Source organism: Triticum urartu, chromosome 2A (genome assembly GCF_056163025.1).
Source record: "Triticum urartu cultivar PI428250 chromosome 2A, HENAU_Tu73, whole genome shotgun sequence".
NCBI lineage: Eukaryota > Viridiplantae > Streptophyta > Magnoliopsida > Poales > Poaceae > Triticum > Triticum urartu.
The window spans coordinates 741,723,876-741,733,392 of NC_141874.1; the positions used below are offsets into that span (position 1 = coordinate 741,723,876).

A 9,517-nucleotide genomic window follows, 5' to 3' on the forward strand; every position below is an offset into this window, starting at 1 on the left:
CGTTGATATTTGAGGAACCAAAGAAATCAAGGCCTTCTCTTGTTTTGTCAAACGTAAAACAAAATAGACTCTAGCCTAATTCAGTCTATTGGGCCAAAAGGAAAAAGGTCAAATAACAATTTCAGATCAACATACATCTTGTAAGTGAGCGTCTTAGGGGCTACTTAAATACCTATATTTGCTTCTATGAAATGAGAGTAGAAGCTGCTAGGGGGTCGGATGCACGTTAGAACAGTCACACGATATTATCAATCTTCAACTGGTTGCCTCGCCAACGACGTTGATAAACCTCAATTGCCATTTGCTAAAGAACAGTTTTCCTACCCCTTTGAGTTGCAACTTTGCCGATGTACCTTCTGAATACCAGCCACATCGACAATTAAATAAGCAGTACCTTAGATTTTGAGAAAATAAAATCAACCTGTTAAGACATTTTTAAAACCCTAGATCAAATGATTAATCATTAAACAATAGATCACTCTAGATCAATATTCAACTTTTATTTATTCCGATAAAAATTTGTACTACACAATTGGTTTCGATATTAATGGGACATGACAAGCTTTATCTCAAACTTCTGTCCAATTGCCAGCGACAGGCCACTGACGCTGAAGACTCCACTCGTCCGGGACTTGGTGCGGGCTGCCTTGAGCTGCACGCTGTTTATATAGATAGCGAAGCTCTTTGGTGCGGACGGCAGCCCCATGAAGACCACCTTGCCGATGACCTGCGCCCGACTCGGCGCGTATGAGTTCTGAACCACATGTGAACTCACCTTGGTGGTGACCATGCCTTTGCTTTCCTCCCTGTCGCAGCTGAATCTCACCAGGGTCCAACTGCCTCCCACAGCGCCCATCTCCGGCGAGTCGCCGTCATCCAAGAACAGCTCCCCACTGGCCGTCCCATTCTCCGCGAGCGCCACAAGGAGGTGGAACTCGCTTTGGCGTGCAGCGGACGTGTTGAGGTCGGCATGCTGCAGTAGTAGGATGTTGCCGCCGGCCAGGTGCGCGTTTGCCAAGTCCGCTGGCGCCGGGACGGTCACGCGCTTGCCGACCTTCATGGTGTAGGCGAGGGAATAGTCGTAAAGACTGAACCACCGGCCGGCCGGGAAATAGGCGTCCACGGTGGTGGCGCCGGGCTGTAGCACCGGAGAGACAAGCACGCCGCCGCCTAGCATGAACTGCCTGTCCACGCCATAGGTGTCGGCATCCTGCGGGTAGGAGAAGAAGAGTGGCCGCGTGATGGGCGCCCCCGTCATGTGCGCCTCGTACATTAGCGTGTACATGTAGGGCAGTAGCCGATAGCGCATCCCCCCAACGCTTTCCTCGCCGACCGTGCCGTCGGCTCCCACACATAGAGCTCTCGCCGGAGGGTTGTCTTCTCTGCGTGGGCCCTGGCGAACGGGTAGAATGCGCCAAGCTGAATCCAGCGGCTGCAGAGCTCCTGGGTGGTGTTGCCGTTGAAGCCACAGATGTCGGCGCCCATCATTGGGATGCCGAAGAGGCCAAAGTTGAGGATGGTGTTGATGGATTGCGCAAGCTCGTCCCACCGCGCGACATTGTTGCCGGCCCAGTGCGCGGCGTAACGGCCGGAGCCGACAAAGGTAGAGCGGCTGAGCACGAAGGGGCGGCGTGTGGTGTCCCTGAGCAGCCCGGCGTGCGTGGCCTGCGCCTGGAGGAGGCCGAAGAGATTGTGCGCGTCGTACTCGGACACGCCGTTGTAGTGCACCGTTGAGACCGGCACAGTCCTGTAGTTGATGGGAAGGTGGAAGCCGGAGTTGTTGATGCGGTAGGGCGGGTCGTCCAACTGATTGAGAGGCTGCCACTGCTTGAAGTTGGAGGGCTCGTTAATGTCGCACCAGAGCCCATCCACAGGGATGGTCCGCCGAAACTCAGAGATCTTTCGTGCCCAGTACTGGGTGCTACGTGGGCTCATGAAGTCCAGGAAGTAGACCTCGCCTGGCCACGCCTCGCCTACCAGGTTGGCGCCGTTTCGCTTGAGGAACAAGTCCTCGTGAGGTGCTGCTTGCCGTTTGATAGCCGGGTGTACGGTGACCACGTATTTCTGGCCATTGTTGTGGAGCCGGTCCACGAATGGCCGGAGCTGCTTGGACGGGTAGTTCACCGGATCCAGCGTGAAGTCCTGGTAACCGTCCATGTAGTCGATGTCCGACCAGATCGCCTCTAGTGGGATCCTGGCCTTGGCGTAGCCGGCGACCACGCCATCCAGATCAGCCACGTTCTTGTAGCCATACCTAGACTGGTGGAACCCTACAAGTGCAAGATCGAGTGAGCGTAGCAGAGCAGAGCCAGCATATATATGGATATATGCCTACCAAGAAGGTACTCGTACCGAATGACCAGTAGGGCATGGGGGCAGGGCGGCCCATGAGCTGTGTGTACTGGTCCACAACGTCGAGCGGGTAGGGACCGGCGAAGAAGTAGAAGTCTAGCACGCCACCGATCACCTTGTAGGTGACGTAGGATCCGCCGTACAGTATGTCCATCCCATTGCTGTTCAGGAGAAGCACGCCATGCGCGGCACCGCCGGAGCGCACGTCCATGTAAAACGGGTGCGAGCCATAGAGGTTGAGGTCCGGTTGGTCGGACCACGTCACGTCCCCGTTCCACAGCATGAAAGTGTCATTGTGTTGTAGCCGGAACGTCTGTTTTTTCTGCTCGCCGAGCCCATACAGGGATGCTCGGTCAGCCGGCAGCGCCGATGTCACCTCCAAGTACCTGCATTCCAATTTCATGCCCATCGTTCACTTGCTACTTACAGACCATGGTATTGTTCTACATCGATCTAACTCTTGCGGATCAACTAAGCTACACTAGATAACATTGCAATGGAACACTTGTAACATACCGGTCCTTGAAGACAAGGTTGGCCGGAAGTGTCAAAGAGGGTGTCCCCGGTGGAGCGACGGGAGACCGTGAAGCGGAACGGGCTGGGGTGGATGGTGAGGGTCAGGTCCGAATACGCGCTGGACATGGTGCTGTTGCTCGGCATGGATGGATTGCCTGGTGAGTCGAGCAAAACGTCCTTTGGTTCTGGCCCTGGTGCCGGGCGTGGGATGACGTCTTGGGGGACCTCCCATCGCCGATGGTCAGCATCGGTGATGCGCACGCGTAGCCGGCTATCCGTCTCAAAACTGCCGTCATGACACAAAATTAAGAATCTGTGAGCAAGAACCAACTTATCTAGCTACTCCCTCCTTCCATGTATATAATACCTAATGCATTTTTTGAGGCCAACTTTGACCAAATATTAGAGCAATAATATATGACATGCAACTTACACAAAGCACACCGTTAAATTCGTATGTGAAAGGAGCCTTCAATGATATAATTTTCACATTGTGCATGTCATGTACTATTAATCTTGTCAATAGTCATAGACGGTCTTAAAAAACGCATTAGGCCCTATATAGATGGAAGGAGGGAGTAGTTGATTGAAATGAAATATCAAACACACTTGCCTTGCGGTTAGGGTGAGACTCTTCACATCAGGCCTCGTGTCTATTTTCCATCTATAAGTTTTCGATCTACTATTTTGCAATCGTTTACTTTCCAATCTACAAACCAAAATATTTACTTTACAGTTTATCCATCTCTATCAGATCTCACTTCTGCAAATAACTGTGAAGGGATTGACAACCCCTTTATTGCGTTGGGTGCAAATTGTTTGATTGTTTGTGCAGGTATTTGGCGATTTGTGCGTTGTCTCCTACTGGATTGATACCTCGGTTCTCAAACTAAGGGAAATACTTACTCTACTTTGCTGCATCACCCTTTCATCTTTAAGGGAAAAACCAACGCAAGCTCAAGAGGTAGCAAGGTATGCACGCCATTTCCACTGCCATGAGAATAGTAAGACACTCTTTCTCATATGTGATGAGAGTTTGATTTTCAGGGCAGAGGATTTTGCTGAGATATGACACTGGGTGCCCTTGCCGCATCAACATAGCCTCGATACCCTTGTTACACGCATCTATCTCCAACATATACGTCTCTCTAAAATTGGGGAGGGCTAGCATAGGAGCTTGAGTCAAGGACGATTTTAGTAGTTGGAAGGCACGATCCGCAACTGGAGTCCACTAAAAGATCACCCCTTTACACAAGATCTCACTAAATGGTTTATAGATCATCCCATAATGTTGGATGAATTTATGGTAGTAGCCTGTCAGGCCAAGGGATCCCCTGCAAGGCTCTCGCACTAGAAGGTGTAGGCCAGGACTGAACTATCATGATCTTTGCAGGATCTGTAGCCCCTCCCGCTTCACTGATGCCATGCCCGAGGTACTCTATTTTATGTGTAGAAAATTCACACTTCGATCATTTGATAACAAAATAATTTTGCTGAAGTAGCTGAAACACAACACACAGTTGCTTGACTTATTCTTACAATGTCGAACTATAAACTAGAATGTCGTCCATGAACACCAATACTCCATAACGCAACAGAGGGTCAAGAATAGTGTTCATGTTGGTGCAATTCTTGCCCTCCTGTGGCTTCGAGGTTGGTGACAGAAACATGTATGTACTGATTTGTTTGCTACACAGAGAGGAATATTCGAAGCAGAACCGTAGAAGAACACCATCTTAGGTGTCAAGTTTGAGGAACTTCACCGAAGGATATTTGAGATGCAGAGAAGATTTGGTCATATCTCCCAAGGCCGTTCTGACGCGAATACTGATGTGAAGAAGTTGACCCCATAAAATATATTGCTTTGGTGAAGCAATCAGATCAGAGGTCGTCTGAAGAAAATTGATTGAGAAGACCAAAGGCGAAGCGAAGACGTAGAATTCAATTCAATCTTCTTCTTCTCTTTCTTGAGTCTTAGGATCTCCGTACTATTAAGAGTGGTATATGTTCTCGAAGCTTAGATCCGCTGTGATGCTTAGCACAAACCTATGCAAGTATGAGAGAAATCTCTTTATGCTTTGAATGATTACCTGTCAGCTGAAGCCGTAGTTCTTCGGTGTTGCAGGGGATATCTTTTGGACTGAGGAGTTAGAATTTCTTAATCCGTAAGGAATGTTACCAATGTGCTCAATTTCCGACCGTTGGACTCGTGTCGTTCGGCCACTAGTCGAAGCACATGTCCATTTCAGTCATTTCTCATCAGGGAAGGTTGTGGCTATAAATAAAGACCCCGCTCCAACGTTGTCCGTTGCCTATTCCGCTTAAGATTTCTGAGAAGATTGATTGAGCATCCCCTCTCCAAGAGATTTCAGTTTAAAATCCACCAAGACGAAACCAAGAACCAAAACTCAGATAGTGGTTGAGCATCACAGTAGTTCTGAGACAGAGCTCTTGTACCTATTACTCTTGAGAGCTGCGCACTCTCTAGATGGATAGGTGTCGGCTCGAGTGTTGAAGAGTTGTTATCTTCACCGAGCAAGATCTTCAGCAACCAAGAGTAATTGTGGTTTTCAATGGAACTATGCCAAAGGTTTGAAGATCACCGATAAGCATATACCACGAATGAAATCAACTGGAATCTGATCAGTCCCTAGTTGAAGGAGACCAAGACAGAGGGAGGCGCTCGCAGGAAGACTGAACCCGCGCTTGAAGTGCAGGAAGAAGACCGCGCGCTCCGTGCCCTCGGGCCGCGGCTCCTGCTCGCCCTGCGGCAGGCGCACGACGACCTCCGTCTCCCCCGGCAAGCGTCGGGTGGTGCGGAGATAGGAGACGTCGTCCAGGCTGATGGTCGAGCCCATCCACGAGCCCGACGGTAGCGCCATCGACAAAGACGAAGAAAGGAAAGGAGAAAGAACGACGATGAAGCTCTGCTCGGAGCGATGGGCGTCGCAGCGCGCGGCGGTCGCAAGAAGCAGAGGAAGGATAAAGAGGCAGGGGAGTGCGAGCAAGAATGATTTCCGCCACCCCTCCCCCCGATTTATAACCCACGGTTCGGACGTGGGGAAGTGGGATCATTTGCGCTCGCCCCTCCCACTTCCCCGCAATAACTGTGCACGTACGCACGCAATAACTGCGTCGAGAAGGGCAACCGACCCGCGGACGCCGCAATAAATCCACGCGCGTGGGCCGAGGGTGTGCGGCGGCGGGCCCCAGCGCGTCGCCCCATCCTGCCACTGTGGCCCGTCAGGCCCCTCCGGCTCCCAAGCGCCGCGTGGCGCCCATGCGAAGCCCAAGAGATTGCCTCAATATTTGGCGGACTCTTCGGTTTCCCGCCCCTGCCGGGATGCCATGATCCGGCTTCCAGAAGCCGGCACACAGTGGGTGTTGTCGGACCCGGCGGTCACCAAATTTGCCTCTTCATGGGGGGGGGAACCTGCGAAGGCCCTCCCACTCAAAGACGGCAGACCTTCACAGCTTCAGGGACTACTGTCGTGGGGATGAACCCCAGGCAGGCAACGGAACGCGGATCCTTTTCAAAAACAACGGGACCAACAACGCGCCTCAAGACGGCTCACGCTTGGCCGGGTCGCTCAACCCGGCCAAAGCACCTCGACCCGGCCGAATCAACCAACCCGGCCCCAACGGCCGGCGCAAGGCAGCCGAACCCGACGCATGATGACTTCTCCAACAAGCCAGCTCCCCCTTGGCGTGTTCACCAACCTGGCCGTGGGTCAGCTCCCGTCCCATCCCAGCCGTACGATGGGACGAGTCTTCATTCAGAGATGAGCGAGGCAACATTGCCCCTCCCATGCCTCTGCTCAGCCGGGGCATGGCAATAGTGCCTCACCTACCCGCTGACCAGGGTTGGCGTGGCTACAGTGCACCCTTCGTCACTGCTGACGCCAACAAGCGGTGACCGGACGGAGCATCACTGTAGCGGACTCAACCCGGCCACTCCCTGACGATTGACAAGACGGCAAACAGTGCCCCTACACCCGATGGGTCCCGTGCCCAAAGAACCCGACGAGCCCTGACACCCGGCGGGTCCCAACACCGGCTTCCCGGACGATGACAACCTGGCCCCATTGCCTTGTAACACTACCATTGTACCCCTGGGGAGTTGACCTATAAAACCCCCTAGGAGGCCTCCATGCATGGGGGTGAAGAGATCCGATCAGTAGAAAACACACACAAGGAGAGGGAGCAGCCTAAGCCTTTTCGTGCTTCCCTTCTTTCTCGATACAGCTCTAGGATCAACTCTGTACTGTCACATATAAACCATGCTCGGCAGGACTAGGGGTGTTATGTAACGCCCCGTGACCGATGTGCCAGGTGTCCTCCAGTTATTCGCTGTTGTTGCCTTGTCATTGCTTGCGTGTCATGCATTGCATACCATGTCATCATGTGCATTTCTTTTGCATACATGTTCGTCTCATGCATCCGAGCATTTTTCCCGTTGTCCGTTTTGCAATCCGGCGCTCCGTTCTCCTCCGGTGGTCATTTCTACCTTCTTTTCATGTGTGGGGGTTAAACATTTCGGGATTGGACCGAGACTTGCCAAGCGGCCTTGGTTTACTACCGGTAGACCGCCTGTCAAGTTTCGTACCATTTGGACTTCGTTTGATGCTCCAACGGTTAACCGAGGGACCGAAAAGGCCTCGTGTGTGTTGCAGCCCAACACCCCTCCAATTTGGCCCAAAACCCACCTAAACCTTCTCCATCATCTCGGTCGTTCGATCACGATCGCGTGGCCGAACACCGCACCTCATTTGGACTCTCCTAGCTCCCTCTACCTCTATATATAGATCCCTCCATTTCATTTTCGGGTCTTTCCCCTCCAAACCCTAGATCTCTCCTCTCCGCGCCGCCGGACGAAAATCGGCCGGCCGGACATGTCCGCCCCGCTTCACCCGGCCAACCACCGCCCGCCACATGTCACGCCGCCGTCCGCCGCCGCCGTGGCCCGCGGAAGCCCTCGGCCGGCCCTCCTCCATGACGACCGGGCCCAAGCCCCCGCGCCTCCAGCCCGCTCGACCCCGCCGCCGCCGCCAGGTACTCGCCGGCCACCGCGGCACCTACCGGAGCTCCGCCCCGCGCCGCAGCCGGCCATCGCCGCCGCCCTTGCGCGCGCCTCCCGCGGCCGCCGCCCTGCTCGCCGGGCCCCGGATCCGGCGCCCCGACCCGCTGCCCCGGCCTCCTTTCCTTTCTCCGGCGAGATCGAGCTCTTCCGGCGATGATCCAGGCGAACCTCGTTCGGCGTGCCCGAAACCCTAGATCCGTTTCGGGAGGTGAAATTTCTACTGTCCCCGAGTTTTCCATGTTTCAAATGCCCATGTTCATCACATCGTAACTCTGCACTCGTAGCTCCGATTCGTGCATTTAGCATATCAAAATGTTCTTCTCAGGGAGCACATCATTTTATCTCATTGCATCATTTTCATTTGAGTTCATCTTGATGCCCGAAATGCTGTTGGTAGAGTGCTATTTGAGATAATTGTCAGATCTGCTGCTCCAATTAGATATTTGTCATTTTTGCCATGATTATTGTGTGCATGATATGCCCCTGAGCTCTACATGTGTTTTGTTATATGCTTTGCTATCTTTCCAGAGGTGCTATCCATGTATTTTTGTGATGTGTGTGGTGACTAGCACAAGCTTGCAAAGTGGTGCATTCGTTAATGCTGATTTCAGGGACTTAGCATTTCCACTGTCCTTGATCTGTTTATTTCAATATGCCATATGTTCATGTTGTTTCCTAGTGATCCGTGCCTCTTTTGAGGATGATCAGTGAGGATGATTTGTTAATCTTGTGGTGCTCTATCCATCCCTTTATTTGTTTGCAATTATGGAGCACCCTAGCTTGAGACAATCGAGCTCTACTTTTGCTATTTCGTGAATCTGGGCAGATTGTCTACTTGTTAGTGATTTTGCCGAGGATGTTGTAGTTGATCCGTGCATGCTATGTTGTTGTTCCTGCCATGTCTAGCTTGTATAATGTGTATTCTGGATGGGTGTATGCTTAGATTGTCATGCCTTGCTCTGTAGTGAGTGCATCGAGCTCGTAAACATGCCTACTTGATATCTGATTTGCATGCTCCAGTTTTTCACTAAGTCTGTGATCTGATTATGTTTTTGCCATGTTCACATGCTTGCAATTGTATTTTCTTATCCCTTTTGGCTCAAGGTCACTAAGGTACTTTTGTTAAGCTCTTTGAGTAGCTCCGTGCCATTCTTTACTTTGCCATGTTAAGGTCCTGTAGCATATAGTTTTCATGCTCCAAAGTGTGCTACCTGATCTGAAATTCCAGGCTTGTGTTAATTTCACAAAGTCTGAAATCTGTTTACCAATTGCGCTTTTGCCATGCTTGTTTGAACCTGTTAATGGATGAATTGGCCGTAGCTCAGTGTTCATCTTTTGTTAAGAATCATGAGTGGATACCTGCCATTTATTTTTTTTGCCATGTTTGGGTGTTGTAGCATGTTCATCTTGTTGCATTTAGATGGCTACTTGCTGTATATCGCAGACCGGTGCCATATTTGCATTGCTTGCCTTTTCCAAACAGTAACTCCGATTCCGGTGATATTTATATCGTTTTCAAGCGATTTCATCTCATCTTTCCAGTGGCACACTTGTATTTCCAAGTTGAGG

The 9,517-nt window shown here is 51.6% G+C and overlaps 1 pseudogene; it reads right to left on the bottom strand.

The window, feature by feature from the left end:
- Positions 1–544: 544 nt before the first annotated feature.
- On the bottom strand, positions 545–5,750 carry LOC147987529 (putative alpha-glucosidase Os06g0675700; annotated as a pseudogene).
- Positions 5,751–9,517: the final 3,767 nt, after the last annotated feature.